Below are 18,012 nucleotides of genomic sequence, written 5' to 3' on the forward strand. Positions count from 1 at the left end.
TGTGAGCTGCTTCCCTCTGCCACATTCTTCCACCATGTTGTTCTGCCTCACCTGGAGACCAGAGGAATAAAGCCAGTTGTCTGGATTGATGTCTCTGAAACTGTGAGCCTCAAATAAACTTTTCCTCCTCTACAGTTGCTCTAGTTGTGTCCTTTTAGTCACAGCTGTGAAAAAGGTGACTAAAACAACTCATCATAGCCTAGACTTTATGAAAATATTTTCACCCATATAATATTATTTCTCAAAGATGAATATTTGAGTCCTCTTTGTGTGGTCAGAAGAAAATCTTTTATTCCCCATTCCCTCTGGGAAAAGTAAACAACCCACGGGCATTTAGATGAAGTAAATGTGTCAGAAGATAAAAAATGGGAACTTTTTTCCTATAGATTATACAAAATGATTATATTCAATCACAAAATATTGCATGCCCGAACACCTTGAGTTCCTCCCCATTAGGGTGGGTGAAGCATAGGACACAGAGAACAATGAGATTGTCTCTTACAGGTCTCTCAAAACTGACTGGATTCTCAAAAATGCTGACTTGGATATACCACAAATCCTAAACCAAGTGTTTTTATAAATCATCCTTCCATTTCCTATGATCAAGTTTTCTAGAAATAATGTATTTGTGATGTATGTAAAAATATAATGTTATAGTTAAGAATACAAATTAACTGTATTAAAACAAGAAAAAATATTGATTTATATATTATGCCCAAACAGTAAAATTTTACACCTCTGCTCATGTGCCTGTGTGCCTGTGTGTGTGAAGCACAAGGGAAACAAGACTAAGGATGAAGGATTAAGTTTCCTGTCTCACACTGGAGACAGAAACATGCCTATGCATGCAGAGTCCCTTCTAGGAGTCATGGTGGCAACTCAGTTTTCCAGGCAAAGCAGCCAGGACCTAGAGCCAGGTATAATGTGACTGTGATTCAAATCAAATATCTGTGAAGGAATATAAATTATACCTTTCCTTATGCCGTGCTGTTTCAGTGGTCTCACATTAGGGAATACTTTCAGTTCACAGTTACTCAAGAGGAAGTAACTTTCTCCAGCAAAATATCATTTCAGTGAGAACAGGAATGAGGAAGCCAGCCGGCTCCTGACACTGACTCTCCTCATTCAAAGAGCTACAGGTGAAGGAGGGATGGAGATGCACACTTTCCCCACAAGTGTCTCCCAGTTAGGAGCCCCATAGGGAGCAGACCTATCTGTAACCAAATTGTTGAACTCTGGGGATTGGTTACCATCCTTGTCGATGGGAGAGGCAGTAATGCCAGACTACAATAATAAGCTTTCCTGGTTCATTTCTTCTACTTAGAATCCTGAGATCCCTTTAAGAAAAACCAGAGTGTCTGTCAGGGAAGAAACAGGACATACAAGAGAACTGCTCTGAACAGGTCATTAATCAGCATCAATCAATACCTGCCACTCAATCTGCCACATGATTCTTACCCTATTTACCAAAAATATATATATGATTTTCTCCGACATTTTCAATGCATGTGTCAGGCCTGCAAAGACTGAAGTCTTCAGACAAGCAGAAAAATAAAGCTCTGCTGAAACCCAGGAAGAGCATCGACTGTGTTTGTCTCTATTACTTCAGTCTGTTAAGTTGTTCCCTATCTATTGTCTATGCACTACTCTTGACGAAAGAGGCTTCTCTTTGGAAAAAAAAAAATAGCCTGGAATCCGTGTCAAAAGTTAATTCCCACTTGACAAGAGTGATGTAAAGATTTGTTCTGGGAATCAAGATCCTAAGCACACTTTTAGAACAAGGCTTATATTTACAGAACATATGTTCTAAACAGGGCTTCTGGTTTTTTTATAGGAATGCCAAACTCAACATGTCTGGGTCACTTCCCTGTTTGGTTTATTATGGGAAAATTGGGTTGCTTTTGCCAGTCACCATGCTATGACATCAGTCAAGAGAAATGCATGGATTATCGACTATGCTAAGGTAATGAAAAGGCTGGATTTGTATCCACGTTCATTTAGACCCTGAGTAGAGCACAGGATTTGAAAATAAAAATATGTAGGTTTTATGATTTTTGCATATCTATGCTGCATGCCAGAAAGTGCTATCAAAACCTTTTTATAATTGCTAGAAATGTTGAACATTTTTTCATATGTTTGTTGATTGATTGTGTATCATCTTCTGAGGGTGTCTGTATGGTTTCTTGGCCCATTTATTGATTGGGTTTTTTGTTGTTTTGGTGTTAAGATTTTTGAGTTCTTTATATATCCTAGAGATTAGTGCTGTATCTAATATGTGTGTAGTAAAAATTTGCTTCTATTCTGTAGACTTTCTATTCACCTCACTGATTATTTCTTTGACTGAGAAGAAGCTTTTTATTTTGAATTCATCCCATTTATTGATTCATGATGTTATTTCTTGCACTATAGGAGTCTTATTAAGGAAGTCAGTCAGAATGGCAGCTATTAAGAATACAAACAACAGTATGTGTTGGTGAGGATGTGAGGAAAAAGGCACACTCATACATTGCTGGTGGGACTACAAATTGGTGCAGCCAATATGGAAAGCAGTATGGAGATTCCTTGGAAAACTTGGAATGGAACTACCATTTGATCCAGCTATCCCACTCCTCGATTTATACCCAAAGGACTTAAAAACAGCATACTTCAGGGACACAGCCGCATCAATGTTTATAGAAGTACACTCACAATAGCTAAATTGTGGAACCAACCTAGGTGCCCTTCAGTAGATGAATGGATGAAAAAATGTGGTATATATATACAATGGAATACTACTCAGCATTAAAAGAGAATAAAATCATGGTATTTGCAGGTAAATGGATGGAGTTGAAGAATATCATGCTAACTGAAGTAAGCCAATCCCCCCAAACCGAATGCAGATGTTTTCTCCAATATGTGGATGCTGATCCATAATGGGGATTAGGGGGAGCATGGGAGGAATAGAGGAACTTTAGAGAGGGCAAAGGGGAGGGAGAGGAAAGGGAGGGTTCAGGGGTAGAAAAGATGGTGGAATGATATGAACATCATTATCCTAAGTATACATATGAATACACGAATGGTAAGACCCTACTTTGTGTATATCCAGAGACATGAAAAATTGTGCTCTATATGTGTACTATGAATTGAAATGCATTCTGTTGTCATGTATAACAAATTAGAATAAATAAATACATTTAAATAACAACAATAAAAACAAAATATATTGTCATAAGTAAAAGTATTAAAAGAGTAAAGACAACAAATTACTATAACATATATTTAACACCACTGTCACCCAAACATGTTTGCTTTAAAGTGTCTAATATGAAATAAGTGCTAGGCTCAGAGTCAGAGCTGAGTGCTGTCCTAGTAGTCCCTCCAATGAAGGACCTGGGCAAATTCCTCTGTGACTCTGAGCTTTTTTTTCCCTCATGTATAAAGGCAAGAATTTGGAGCAGGTTGATCTATAAAGTTTATTCCCCTATTGAAATTCCACAATTTTGTGATTCTACTTGAGTTACTTTTTCATTAACACTGAATTTTTTCCCAATAGAAAATAGTTATTAAGCATCAAAATAAAAAATAAAAAATTTGCCTTTCATCATTAGTACACATCCCCAAACTGTAAAAATTCTACACCAAATTATATCACATAATTACCATGCAACATCTACTGGTATTATCTACAAGTGTTTATCAAGAGTCAGTGTCTAAGAGTAATTAAACATTCTGAATAGTTAACTCTCTACCAAGTGCACTCATCAATCACTGATGCTTATTCATTTTTGTTTTGCTGTGATTAACTCACTCATGTCTTATTATAATAATTGGTTCTAATCCCCTCATTCTTCTCTGGATGAATAATTTTAAACATTTGAGGGAAACACTAAAGAAACTGGTATTGTAATAATGTAAGAAAAGGCTAAGTAAAATACAGTTAATAATTACTCTCTATAATATGAATCAATAGATTGTGATCAGTAATTTTTGATTTCCACAAAGGAGGGTGAAAAGCAGGATAAAAGATTGTAATTACCAAAAGAAGAAATTCTGATCATTGTTGCTCTCTAGAATTTGATACTAAGAAAATTGGCAAACCTTTTATTTTGGATGTATTTGAGATAATGGGAAATGTACTTGAGGTGGTTAAATTGAAGGGCTACTTGAAAATGAAATAGAAAATTAAGTTTCCTTCTAGTTCTATTCAAAAAAATAGGATATTTCACCAGTTTTTCTGTTTCCTTTTGATTGATTGTGTGTGGTATGAGCGCATGTGTGCGTGTGTTACTGGAAATTGAACCCAGGGACATTGTACCACTGAGCTACAACCTCAGCCCTATTCTACTTTATTTTGAGACAGGCTTTTGCTAAATTGCCCAGGCTGCCCTTGAACTTGAGATCCTCCTGCCTCAGCCTCTCAAGTGACTGAGATTAGGGGTGTGCACCACTGCACCCAGCTTATCAGTTCAAAGTTTTCCAGTTTTGCAACTCTGTACTTTCAAATGAGATGGTCTTGGGATAATAAATAGGCAATCAAGAACACCTTTCTATTTACTTCTATAGAGTTGGGACTCTATTCCTGAGTTTGTGTCTTAAATAAAAGAGTGTTAAACATAGCTTCTACTAAGCTATATCTAAACTCAGCCATGTGAATCGTGTAAATATGCCCCAAGGAAATCTGGAGCAAAGCTATTTCTGCTTCAACATTTCCATGGAAAAAGTTCTAAAACATGTTGGTCCCTTCTTTGGGGTTTCATAAGCATAATAGGAATGGGAACATGTATATTCATGATCAGATAATGAGCTCAAGTAGGACTTTATAAGACGTAAGCAATAAATTAATAATTACTAGATTTAATCAAACTTTACATATTCTCTTGTATAATTCTCAAAACAAACCCAAAGCTATATTCAGAAAAGTTGACTTGTCAAGGGTTGTGCAACTCACAAATGGAAACATAAGAATTTGAATCCAGATAAAATTTTTACGTGTAAAAGTATTAAGGAAAGAAACATCTGTGGACAGCATTTTCAGATAGATGGTGCCTAGATTGAAGGTCTTCACCTGAAAGTTTTGGCCACATCTGTCTGACCTTGTTAATTTGGGATCAATCACTTAAAATTCCAAAGTAGTAAAAAAATATGGATTATTAATAAATGATACTGGGTAAATACATGCTAAGGAAAATAGATTGGGGTTGGGGATATAACTCAATGGTAGCACACATGCTTATCATGCATGATAGCCTGGGTTCAAGCCCCAGCACCCAAAATAAAACAAAATAGAAAAAAAAAAAATCAGCTGGATCCTTACCTATTGAAAAACCATTGTTCTAAGATTATAATAGAGACAACAACAAAACAACAGCAAAAAAAGAGACCCATAAAAGTGCTTAAAGAAATTTGTGAAAACATTTAACAATCTTAGAGCACAGGCAGCCTTTATAAGGATGACAAAAAATGTCAGAAGACATAATGATACATTAGACTATTGTAAAATTAATTCCACATGACAAAACCACCCCAAGCAACGTGAAAAGAACACACCAACCTGGAGAAAGCATTTGCATCCTATCATAATCAAACTTTTTTCTAAAAAATAAAAATGTTCAATCCAACAGAGAAATGGGCAGTGACTATGAAGAGGCCATTCACATTAAAAAGAAGGAGGAGGAGGAGGAGGAGGAGGAGGAGGAGAGGAAAGCGCTCTTAAATACAAATAAGGTATTTAACCTTGCATAGAATGAGAGAAAACAAATTACAACATTATCATGATACCAAATTTTGTATATTAGATTGGCAAGGAGTAAAAGATCTTATTAAAAGCTTAATACATCCTTCTGAAAGGGCATGGAAAAATAAGCCCTTTCATAAATTTATCAGAGGATTGATACAATTTCTATATAGAACAAGTTGGCAACATCTAGCCAAATTTTAAATGTACATGCTCTTTCACCCAGCAATATCACACAGGATCCCATCTTTCTGATATAATCCCCATATGTGTGATATATTCATATGTATAATATTATTCATTTTTGAATATTCATAATTTTTACATTTTTTGCATTAGAAAAAGATTGGAAGCAATTTAAGTGTTTATTAATGCAGGACTAGTTAACTAAATCATGGTTCATTCATAATGTAGTGTTCACTTTTTTGTATCGTTTTGGTTTTGAATCCATGAGGATGTATGAGCATATGAGTTCATTACTTCTTCAGTACATGTTTCTAAAATTACTTCTTCTTCCCTTTTCTTTCTTGTTCCCCAACAAACTCTATTGCATTAACACTGCTGTTTATAGAATAACATAATTGCATAAGAGGGATGATGTTGAGGGATGAGGGATAATATATAATTACATTGGGCTTTCTTCTTGCCAGCTGTCTCTCCTGGGCCCGCCTGCTCCATGAAACGCTTTTCTGTAGGGTTGGTTTGTGTACGTGACTACTTGCCTTCAGTTTACCTCAGAAGTGTTTAGTTTAGCTATTTATATAATTTATATTTTTATTGAGAAGATAAGCTTATCCTCTACAGTCATGCATTCCTTAACAATAGGGATATGTTTGAGGATTGTGCTATCAGGCCGTCTTGATTTGTGCAAACATCATAGACTGCGCTTAAGAAAAACAAGATGGCTATGCTGCAGGAGGAGATGTACTCTTATGAGACCACTGTTGCATATGTAATCTCTTATTTAACCAAAATAGCATCACATAGCATATAACTGTATATGTAAGATATGATACAACCCAATTCTTCTGTAGGCTATTAAAGTGTCAGATTTTCTTTGTTACAATTTTTTTTCATCTCAATACAAACTCCTGTTCAGATATTTTTATTTGTCCCAGTTATAGTGTAACTCATAATTTACACACACACACACACATACACACACACACACAGAACCTTGGGCTCAAGTAAGATTTAATACATTGTCCCTTTCTGCTGAGATCCACTGGGGAGTTTGTTGTTGTCCTTGGGTCCTTGGCATTATCATTTGTCCCTGCAGTGGTGATAGGGATGGGAAATGAGCACTAACAAGGACTCTGATTCCCTAGACAGAGACGTGGGACACGAGAAGAAAGCATCTTAGAAATTGAATTTAAAACTCTAGAATTTTTTTTTTTGCAAAAATAAATGTCTGTCATACAGATACCTAAGCAGAATTCCCTAGAGAATAGAGACTGCTCTCTGAAGTATAGAATAAATAAGAAATTATTTCTTAGACTTTTTTATTATTATATATGGTAGAAGGCAGAACAAAGGCAGTTTAAAAAAATGGTATGTTCTGGATGTCTTTCAATGCTATTTTATTTTCAGCTATATTCCCCCACTCACAGAAGTCAAATCATCTCAGAGAAACACTATTTTCTTTTGTGAATGCTGCTTATAATAGGATGGTAACAACAAATTTATCTTATATATGTACTTTCAAGAGGTCATGAAAATCTTTCTGTATTTCTAAACTTCTAAATATTTCTTGCTCAATGGAACCATTAATTTATTGAACCTCTTATAAAATAATGAATTTCAGTCTTTCATTCTACTTACCCAGAACTGTGTTCTGTGTAATAAAATATTTTCAGGGAATTCTCCTGTCTTTCATATACTCTGGTGAATCAGGGTGAATGACTGGGCTCATGAATACCTCTTCCCTGTTCCACATTTCGATCCCCAACACCAGGCTTCACTTCAACACCAGTATCCTGAATGCCAGGGAGAAGAGAAAACATTCACCTGGGTAGAGTCCTGAGCCTGGGAAAGCTCAGACTCACCACCCCAGGAGAGATTGTGCTTCCTCCCCAGGCCAAACCCAGAGCAAGAGGAAGAACATTCTAGACTTGCGACCAGGAAGGTAATTCTGAAGGAATTCTGCAACTCTGAACTATGGCAGTCAAGTCATTTTTTTTTACCCAGTTCTGCTTAAGTCCTTTATATATTTTAGTCTTTATTCCTTGGGTTGATTCCTGTCATCCCCTGAATTTTTAAAGCATTTTAATTCAATAGCATCATTGCAGCCCTCACATCCCAGCTAGAATTCAACTTGAAACCTTGCTAAGCCCAACATGTACAAACAGGTAGCATACGGTTGGTATGTAAGTGTGACACAGAAGTGAAGAAGGCATGTGTGCTAATTGTAGACACTGTAAGGACATAACAGTCATAGTCCTCCTTGTTTCTGTTTTCTATTGTGATGAAAGACCATGACTCCTTATCTCAATATATCCATCTCATATTCTCCATCATCGCCAATTTGCTTCCTATTCTGGGATTTGGGCATTACATTGGGTGAAAAGAATAAGGTACCTTCTCATTCAACCCTATGATTAGGAGTTTGATAATGCTTAAGCATGCTATTGTTGCTGTAAAATTACATGCATGAATAATCAGACAAATATGCCCCAAACAACATCTTGGCTGGGAGACTGACTGCAGCTAGTACCAGTCTCTGTTTAATTTGGCTGCAACTGACTAATGATTAGAGCAAGGTTATATACAGCAAGTGTAGGTCACTTCTTAAAGCGATGATCTCTAGTAATAGAAAAGTGCCTTGCCTCTATACTTTAAAAAGAACAACTATAGTACTGCTAATTAAGTTAATGGCAGAAATACTCTGGAGTTGACAGCTCAGCTCAAAAGCAAAATGAGCAGTTAAGAGGGAATTGAAATGCCTTCTGCCTCAGCATGAGTTAGCACATCATGGCAGCTTCGAGGTGCCACCTGGGACTGTGGACATTATTTTGCCTCTGATAGGTTGAGAAGTAAAATCCACATATTGTATTGATCAACTGTGGGAGTAAACGTGAAGATATTGTACATTGGTGACTGTCGCACTTCAATAACTGTGATCTGGTGGTAATATCAGAGGTATTAATTAGATTCTTTCAACATAGCAAGAAGGGAAAACCCACTCAGGTTACCTCCAATAGTGCACAGTTATGGTAAGGAATCTCAGGAAAGTAAGAGAGAGGAATCATTCTCAGGAGCTCCATAACCAAGGATTAGAGAGACCCAGGAGGGCTACTGAGAACCAACAGGATCATTAGTCTGAGGTGTGACCCTCCAGAATCTCATGAGAAACAGCCTCCATTGCTCAGTCCTCTGAGCTTTGCTATTGACACACACTGTAATTCTGTTTCCTGCTTCTCCTGCTCCTACAATGACTGGCTCAGCCTTCTCTCCTCTTGACCTTGTGGTGGCTTCTTATTTAAAGCTTTACTCTCCATGACTCCTTGGTCCTCTCGATTCCTTCTGCTGCCTTCTTGTGAAATACTTTTTGCTTCTGTTGACCTGACTGCCAAACTCCTCTGTTTGTCTCCTTCAGATGCATCACATGAGAAGCTCTAAGCAGGGTGGCAAAGTCACTGGTACACAGCATCCTCTTGGATGGGAGTCTCAAATCAAACTGCCTGGCAGGCCTCTGGGCAGAGCAGGAACCTCTGCCTCTGACTTACAGGCCATTCACCCTCGTCCTAATCAGCTGTAGCCACAGTAATAGGACTGTGCAGTACGAAGGCATCCCACTCTGTAAGGGTCATCTTGGAAGGATAGCAGGCCCTATGAGGATATTTGCAGGAATTTCTTCCATGGCTGATCCAGTACATTAGAAAATCAGGTCAGGATTGTAACTGAGGAATTGTAAACCTGGTCATCTGTGTTGTGCAGTGTGAAGAAAGGCATCCTTAGAGGATTAAAAAAAAGAAATTTCAAATAGCAATGGTAGTGCATTCACTGCCCAACAGAAGCATACCCAAACAGGCTCAGGGGCCAGTCTAGCTGAAGGAGCATTTACTTCAGAGATGTGCTGGTTTCATAAAACCACATATGAATCCTCCTTGTTCTGAGCCCATGCATGCCAAACAGGCCTACAGGGCTGTGTCAATGTGACTGTGCTGTTCTGCCTGACACCCAGTCAGGGCTGTCAGTATACATAAGCATTCTGTTATATATTTGCTAATGTGAATTCACCCCTCAAACAGAACAATGTACAAAAATCAAGATTCTAGTCCTGCAAGATGAAGACCAGCCCCTGAAATGTAATAAATGATCCCAAGGTAAATTTCATCTTGTGGGGCTCCAGCTCAGATTCCACAATCCTTCCACATACTCTCTCCTCTGCACCACCATGAATAATGAGCCTTATATTTGAAACCTGAAAACAAAGTACTTTATTTTCAAGGAAATCCCATTAGGGTTCACTCCATAATTAATAAGCAGCAGTTCAATTTAGCTAGACAATTATAGCCCATTATATTGCACACTGGGTTCACAAAGTATTTTCCAAACTAAACCATAGAAGATATTTAAAAGGAAGAAAAAAAAGTTTCAAATATGTTCTGAGAACAACTTAAACTTGAGGTAAATATACTTAGCTACTCAGGATGATAAGTTCTCAATCTTTATTTCTATCCCTTTTGTTCCCCAGAGTAGAAGACTTCCATTACTGACACCCCTCATACGTGTAACTGGTTTTCAAACAGGTGACCTGCATGTGGTTGAGAACCATTTTCCCACTCTTCTATGTCAATGAAAGCTTCAGGAGCACTGGCCACGTTGTAGTCCATGTGAATGACAACCAAAGCTGTCAATGTGAATCAGGTATGACCACATCCACTGGTGTACATGTGCATGTGATGAACACTAAATCTTTAAATGCATAGGCTTGTCACAGTGAATGGAAAGTGAAGACAAGTGAATGGTGACGATAATTTGAGAAGCAATACCCACTCAATTTTGCTATGTGAAAATACTTTTCTGAAAAGTGGCCATGACCATACAGCTAGTAATTAAGTTATTAAATCCTTTGATAGTAGACTTAAATTCCCATGTCAAATATTGTTGAGGAAAGAATATTTAATGTTAGGAGAATTAAAACATTATTGAATATAACAAATTGAGTATTGAATCAGGTGACAGGAAATTTTATGCTTTGGGAACTATCTGCAATTAAGTTGTTTGGAAATAAAAGATAAATTTGGAGGTGGGAGGACTACAATGGTATATATATCATTCCAATACGTTTTATATTGTGCATACATTTCTGGTTCAAAATGGGAAGGAAGGGCTGATATTGATGGATGCAGGCCTCTCTGGAATTGGACACTTAAGTATTTTAACAGGAAATAAATTACTGAGACAGCCTGTTCCCTCTTTTTCTTCTTTTACTGACCTCTTAAAGCTGTTATAAGTAACCCAAAGTGTTCACTCACCTGTGTATGAGAAGTTTTCTCATTTATTTTTCTTCCCTTAGACTTGATTTATGTACAGTCAAGGTTAAAACTCTTCACTTTGTCTTTTGAGTTCTTAGAAAATGGGAAAGAACTATAATCAAGGATAATTGGGGAACAAAAGGCTCCCACGTCCACATATCCACTAGTCCTGCAGCCAGCCAGTGAGCAGTGTTTAATGCTCAGGCTTAGTCAAACGCATAGAGCAGAGGGACTTGTTTACATCATTCTTCAAGGTTTTGAAAGAAGGAAACTGCATAAGGAGGAAATATTGGTTTGTGTCTGGGGCCTGGGCTTGAGAAATGAACATTAAATGCAAGAAATGGCTTGAGGTGGGTTTCACCACGGTCAATAATTCCAGAAATCACACTATATCTTCACTCTCTGGAAATTGACTCTGTGATGTGTGTGTGTGGAGAGAGAGAGAGAGAGAGAGAGAGAGAGAGAGAGAGAGAGAGAGAGAGAGAGAGAGAGAGAGAGATGGGGCATCTCAGTTAAATTTGGGTAGAGCTTTTATATGCAAGAATGTCTCATTTCCTTCAATCAAAAAAAATCCTTTTGATAGTGGGGGTGGTCATGAAATCCTTTCAGCTTAACAGCAGCAATTCTCCACCTCATTAATTCCTTATCAGAATTCTTCATTGTTTAAACGGGGCTGTTTGTCTCCAGCTCAGAGTTGCTGATTTGGAAAGAATCCTGCCCCATTCGTAACCACCGAAGCATCCCGGGCTCCTGTTGCATTAACTTATTAAATGAGTGGTTGTTTTTATGATCCACCATAAAACAGCACAAGGTCTACTTCCTGTCATCAAACAACCACACTGATGAAAAAACAAATCCAGGGATATGGACTCCAAATTTGCTTTTGCCAAGTTGGCTGCGTTGAGAAAGAAATTTAAGACTTCTGCAAAAGTCTTCAAGATGCACTACCAATAGCTATTATTACTCAGACCCAAATAACACTACAATAGCTAGTATGCTAAAAGGAATTTGGCATGGTGGAATGGTTTGTATCATGTTTTAAAATATGATATGCCTTGAGGTACTTAAGGTAGTGTGAATTACAGAACTGAGGAAGCTTCTATGAGCCAAATGAACATGGCTCTGCTTGACTTGACTTGTCCCTCTTCTTCCAGTGCCTTCCTGCCAGCACAATTTCTACTGTCATGGAAATATTATTTCTCAGGTTTTATTTAATTTAAACTCCCCATGTTTCCTTCCTGTGTACAGATGAAGTCCAAGCCTTTTAGGCTTCTATGCAGTATCTTCAATATTCTGATTTCTCTCTTTAGATGACAACCCTCCCTGAGTCGTGCATTCACAGAATCCTCTCCCCATCTCTGGGCAGAGAAGCACAGTCTGTCCTTTCTACCTCTCCTGCGCTTCCTTCCCTGGTCCTACACGACTTTCCCTCTTGAAAACTTATTCTTGCATCTAATGTTGTGTGAGGCTGGGTAGATGACATTTAGGGAGATAATTTGTGCTGGGACACAAACAATGATACGGCAAAATAGATTGCTGTGGACTTCAAACTGACAGCACTTGGGAAGAAGCAAGTACAGGAAAGGGTCTTTCTTGAAACTTGCCTAACTACCTAAAGACTTGGTCCCCCAAAGGGGACACACTTGCCTTCTATTTCCTCCCTGTAATTTTTATCAACCAAGGAAGATCTAGCCCATTTCACAGGAAAAGAGAATGCAAGTCAAACATCACACTAGAGCCCAGATGAACTTTGCCCCAACCCATTGTCTTTTCAACCCATTCATCACCCCTAAAAAATTTACTCTTCCTCCAAAATTGCATACATCCCCACTGCCCTCTTCCCTATGAAGAGAATAGATAAGCTTTTAAATTTCATTGGGTTACTGGGTCTCCCTCTCTCTTGAGGTTTCCATACATACAATAAGTTTATATGCTTTTTCTCCTGTTAACCTGTCTGCTGACATTTTATTTCTCAGATTCAGATATTGAAACTCCAGAGAGAACAGAGAACTTTCTTTGGCCCCTATATTAGCTACAAGTGGGTATTTGGGATGAAGTTAATTGCCTTTAGGTTATAGTTGCTTAGCAAATACAATGACCTACTTAAATTGGATGCTCATTTGGGTAATTTAGAGATGCTGATGGAAATTTTGCAGCAGGCCTTCCTAAAGCCCTCTAAACTATCTTTGGCCTGCAATAAATTACATGTTTGTTTCCCTCTTCCATTCGTACCTGAATCTCAGCCTTTTTAGGCAGAAGCTTTTTCATTTTTATGTCCCCCTGACTAACAGAGTCAAGCATTCTGTGGCACTCAGGAAATACTGGTTGAATTTTTTTAGTCAATTACAACAAACCTGTTTTGAATATTAAATTTTAATGTCATAATCTCCATAAGAAGGTAATCATACTGACTAATAAGTAAACTAATATTTAGGTAGAGGGAACCTGATGCATTAACTTCAATCAATCCTCACATTAACTCCTGAACACAATCAAGACATTTCGGAAGCCAGTCATCAGGCAAGCCTAGGAGTTCACTGGCTTTCGCCTTACTTTCTTTCTCTGACTCTGGCAGCATGCCTCCATACTGCACTGCCACCAGGCAAATATGGTGTCACGACCAAGATAATCTATGTGGCTGGCAGCCAAGAAATTTCACAAAATAACTTTTTCTGTAGTAAATTTACCAGAGTCAAAATCTGGACCTTAGTCCTTAAAGGTTCGGAAACCCAATTACTGGAACTTTATCAGTTTCTTAATATCACCCCTTAAGGAAGATTTCCTTAAATTAAAAAACATGGATTAGGTACCATTTATAAAGAGTCACACAGGAGTCTATGCTTACCTCAAGCATTTAATTCTCTCTATTGCCAAGATTCATGTCTGCCTTCCTTATCAGATTATTACCTCCTGACTCAGGGCTGGTCCTGTCTGTTCATCTACCTCACCCCACAGGGAAGGGAAATATTGCTTCCCTTTACCTTACTACGTTCTTTGCTGGTCTATCAATTAAATTGATATAAAACAGATTAGCAGGAGGTTGACAATTTTAGTTCCTTCTGTATGAGAGCCCCACAAAAATATGAAATTCCAAGCAGCAGCCAAATGATAAAAGTTTATATACCATCATGGAGTATGAAAAGGTAAAGGGGCTTGAGGTGTTTGGAAGGCAGTGTAGACAAACCGTGGGAGGGTGAAGAGAGCAAATGGAGGGTGAATAAAGGTTGCCTAGTTACTGTATATCAAATCTGTCAGGTGGTACAAGCTGTCTCAGAGTAGCTCTCCTCCTGATACAGATGCCTCTATAATGAAAGCTTGCTTTGTAATTGTCAAGTTCTGACAAAAGGAGAGATTCAGACTCTATTTTAGGAACTTGAGGGGGAGATGAAAAACTTTGTCTGGTTGGCAATTTCTCCATTTCATCTAGTTCAAAGAAATCAATATGCCATGGTGGCATATTTTGAACCTCTTCAATGTCAATATCTGTTTGAGACACAAAAATGTATGGATGCAAGTATTTAGTTTGGAGATGCTCAATCTTGTCAATGAATGTCACAAGATTCTGTAATCTTGATGCATAGTTTCAATCTAATAGTTTAACATTCAGAAGTATAACTCTCAAGTCACAGCACTTTCACCTCCTTGGTCACGCGGTATGTGGCACCTGCTCTCCCCATGTCCAAGTCAACCCCCTGTCATTGCTTCATGTGGCCCTGTCACTCTCCCATTTTTGCCGTCATAGTTGACAGACTCTTGCTTCTTGAATACATTCTCTTCTAGGTACATATGAAATTCCAAATTCCTATTGATTCCAATGGCTTTAGACTCACACTACCTCCTCAAGATAGCCTTTGTGCCCCTCACACTGATCCCTTACATGATGACAATAACACACACACACATATGCACATTTACAAATGTGTATATAGAGATACATATAGATACAACGTGCAGTAGATGTTACTATTCCCCTATTTTGCAGATAGATAAAACAAGAAAGGCCAAATTAATTGAACAGATGATATACTTCTGTGTGAGTGTGTGTGTGTGTGTGTGTGGTGTTGGAGATTAAACCCAGGGTCTTTTGCATATGAGGTAAGCACTCTACCAACTGAGCTATATCCCCAGCCCCAATGATATACTTTTTAAGTGGCAAAATATGGACTAAATTCAATGTCTTTTTCTTCCAAGACCATGATGCTTCTATCATTTTAAACAAATCATTTTGTTGAAGTAAATATACAAAGAGGAAATGGCAAATATTATATTGCATACCTGGCTGAATTTCTACAAACTGAAAAAAACCCATTATCCAAATCAGTGCAAGTATCATCATATTCCTGCACCTAGAAACTGCTCATGCTCCTTCCAGCCCTAGGGTGTCTCTGCCCATGGGCTCCATATTTTCCTGACTACTAAGAGCAGAGACTGGGTTTTCTTAATTTTATATTTTATATTATTGAGATTATTCATCATGTACATTTTGTGCTAGCTTCTTTTACTCTGTATGACATTTGTCCACATAGCTTCATATTGTTGTATTTTGTGTATTCTCTTGACTGTATAGTATTCAATTATATGAAGTTTTTATTCATTAGCTTTTGAGGGCATTTGAGTGATTTCCATTTTGAGTAGGATGAGTGTGAAGGTGGTAGTATATCTTTTGGTGAATATCTGTATATATTTATAGTGTGTAATTGGTAGGTCATAAGACATATAGATGTTCAATTTGTGTAGATACTGACAGATTTTCAAAGTGATTGTGTCCGTATGCATTTCTAAAGTTATGGATAGGAGTTATCCTTTCAGAGTGTGTGTATTTTCAGGTAGATGACATAGATAAATAGAGAGATATATAATAGATAAGGTGATTAATGTTGATTGGATAAAACCTATCTTGCTGTTAGTAATGATATCCTGACCACAATCAATCATTAGTCATTCAATAAACAGGTGTTCAAGTACATCATATTCAAAACACTGTGATAGTGATTGAAAATGTAGCGAAAATGGGGCATTAAGGGTCTCTACTCACATGAAGCTTGTAGTCTAGTGTAGGTCATAGATGATATATATATAACTACAAAAGTTTAATTAAAATTATAGTGAGTAAAATAAAGAGGAAATATATGAAGAAGGTAAATAACTAAGGAAAATAAATTCAGGAAAAGAGGTCAAGTTTACAGACTTAGCTAAGAGAAGCACAGGGAAAGGGATAATCCAGTTAGAACATCAGTGCCTATGACATTCTTAACATCAGTCTAGGTTTATTAAGTCTTTATCATTTACAAATATCTTAGGGAATAAAAAGTATTTTGGGGTTTTAGTTCCATTCCCTTCAAATTCCAACCATACACATTTAATAATTTTAGAGATGGAAACAGAATGAATCAAGTCAAATTATGGTCTGAATATTTGTACCCTCCTAAATCCATACTCCAAAATCCTAACCTCCAAAGAGATGATGTTTTTAGGAGGTGAGGGCTTTGGGAAGTGATTGGATTTGAGGGTGGAGCTCTCACAAATGCAATTTGTACCCTAAAAAATGAGGACTGGTAGAGACACAAAAACTTAGCAGGCCAAACAAGATCAAAACTTGAAGTTTCAGAATAATCTTCCTTGTGTCCATGTTCTTCCTCTGGGCACACTGAGGGGTGTCCAGGCCTTAGGCAATCCCACTTCAACAACTTTTGTAGGCTCAGCCTATGCAGCTTCTCTCGTGGGTTGGGGTCTCATGTCTATAGCCCCCCTGGGCTGTCATAACATTCTGGTGAACTTCTGGGTTCTTGGAGGTAGCCCTGTTTCCAAATCTTTGCCAGACACAGCAGTAGTTGGGACTCTGTGGTGGTTCTATCACTGCAGCAGGTTTTTTCCAGGACCCCCAAGATTTCCCTGTTGTCTTTTCACCTACGTAAAGGTACCCATGGCCCTAAAGCTCAAGCATTCTGCTCCTCTGCAGAGTCACTGCCATTTGGATGCTGCCAAGATGCACAGCTGTCCCTCCCTGAGTGGGGCCTATGCAGCACCTAGGCCTACTTGAGTCATGGTTGGGATGCTGAGCACTGTGCAGAACTTGGGGAACAGACACTTGAGGTGGCATAGGGCAGCAAGGTCCTATGAGGCTTATGAAGCCCTTCTCTGAGCTGTGATAGGAGGGGCAGCCTCATGAATCTCTGAAGTGCCATTGGGGCCAACTCTCCCCATGTCTTGATCAATAGCACTGTTCTATCCAAACTAACCTCCTCATCAAACAGTCTCTTGGCAGTACCATTGGTACTCTCTTCCAGACAAGTTGTTTTTTTTTTTTTTTTTTTAGGTTTTTCATGGTCAGACTGAGAATATTTCAAGTTTTTATGTTCTCTTTTCTTTTTAATTATATATTCTGTATTTAAATAATTTCTCTCTTCTTGCACTTTATTATACACAGTTAAAAGAAGCCATGCAGCACTTTGAATGCTTTGCTGCTTCGATATTTCTTCTGCCAAAATCCTAGCTCATCACTCTTAAGTTCTATCTTCCATAAAGTTCCAAGATATGGGCACAATTCAGCCAAGTTTGTCACCTTGTAACAAGGATGACCTTCCCTCCAGTTTTCTAAACTTTGTTCACATTTCCATCTGAAACCTCATCAACTTTTTGATCATGATTATTTAAATGCTAAGAAGTTTTATTCTCCTTATAATTCTGCTCTTCATTTGAGCCTTCAGAAGAATCTCCTTAATGATCCATTTATGGAAATCTAGCCTTTTTCTAGTCTGCATTTTCAAATTCTTTTAGCCTCTATTCACACCCCAGTTCCAAAGCCATTTCCACATTTTC

The sequence above is a fragment of the Urocitellus parryii genome, chromosome 8 (genome assembly GCF_045843805.1).
Source record: "Urocitellus parryii isolate mUroPar1 chromosome 8, mUroPar1.hap1, whole genome shotgun sequence".
Classification (NCBI taxonomy): Eukaryota; Metazoa; Chordata; class Mammalia; order Rodentia; family Sciuridae; genus Urocitellus; species Urocitellus parryii.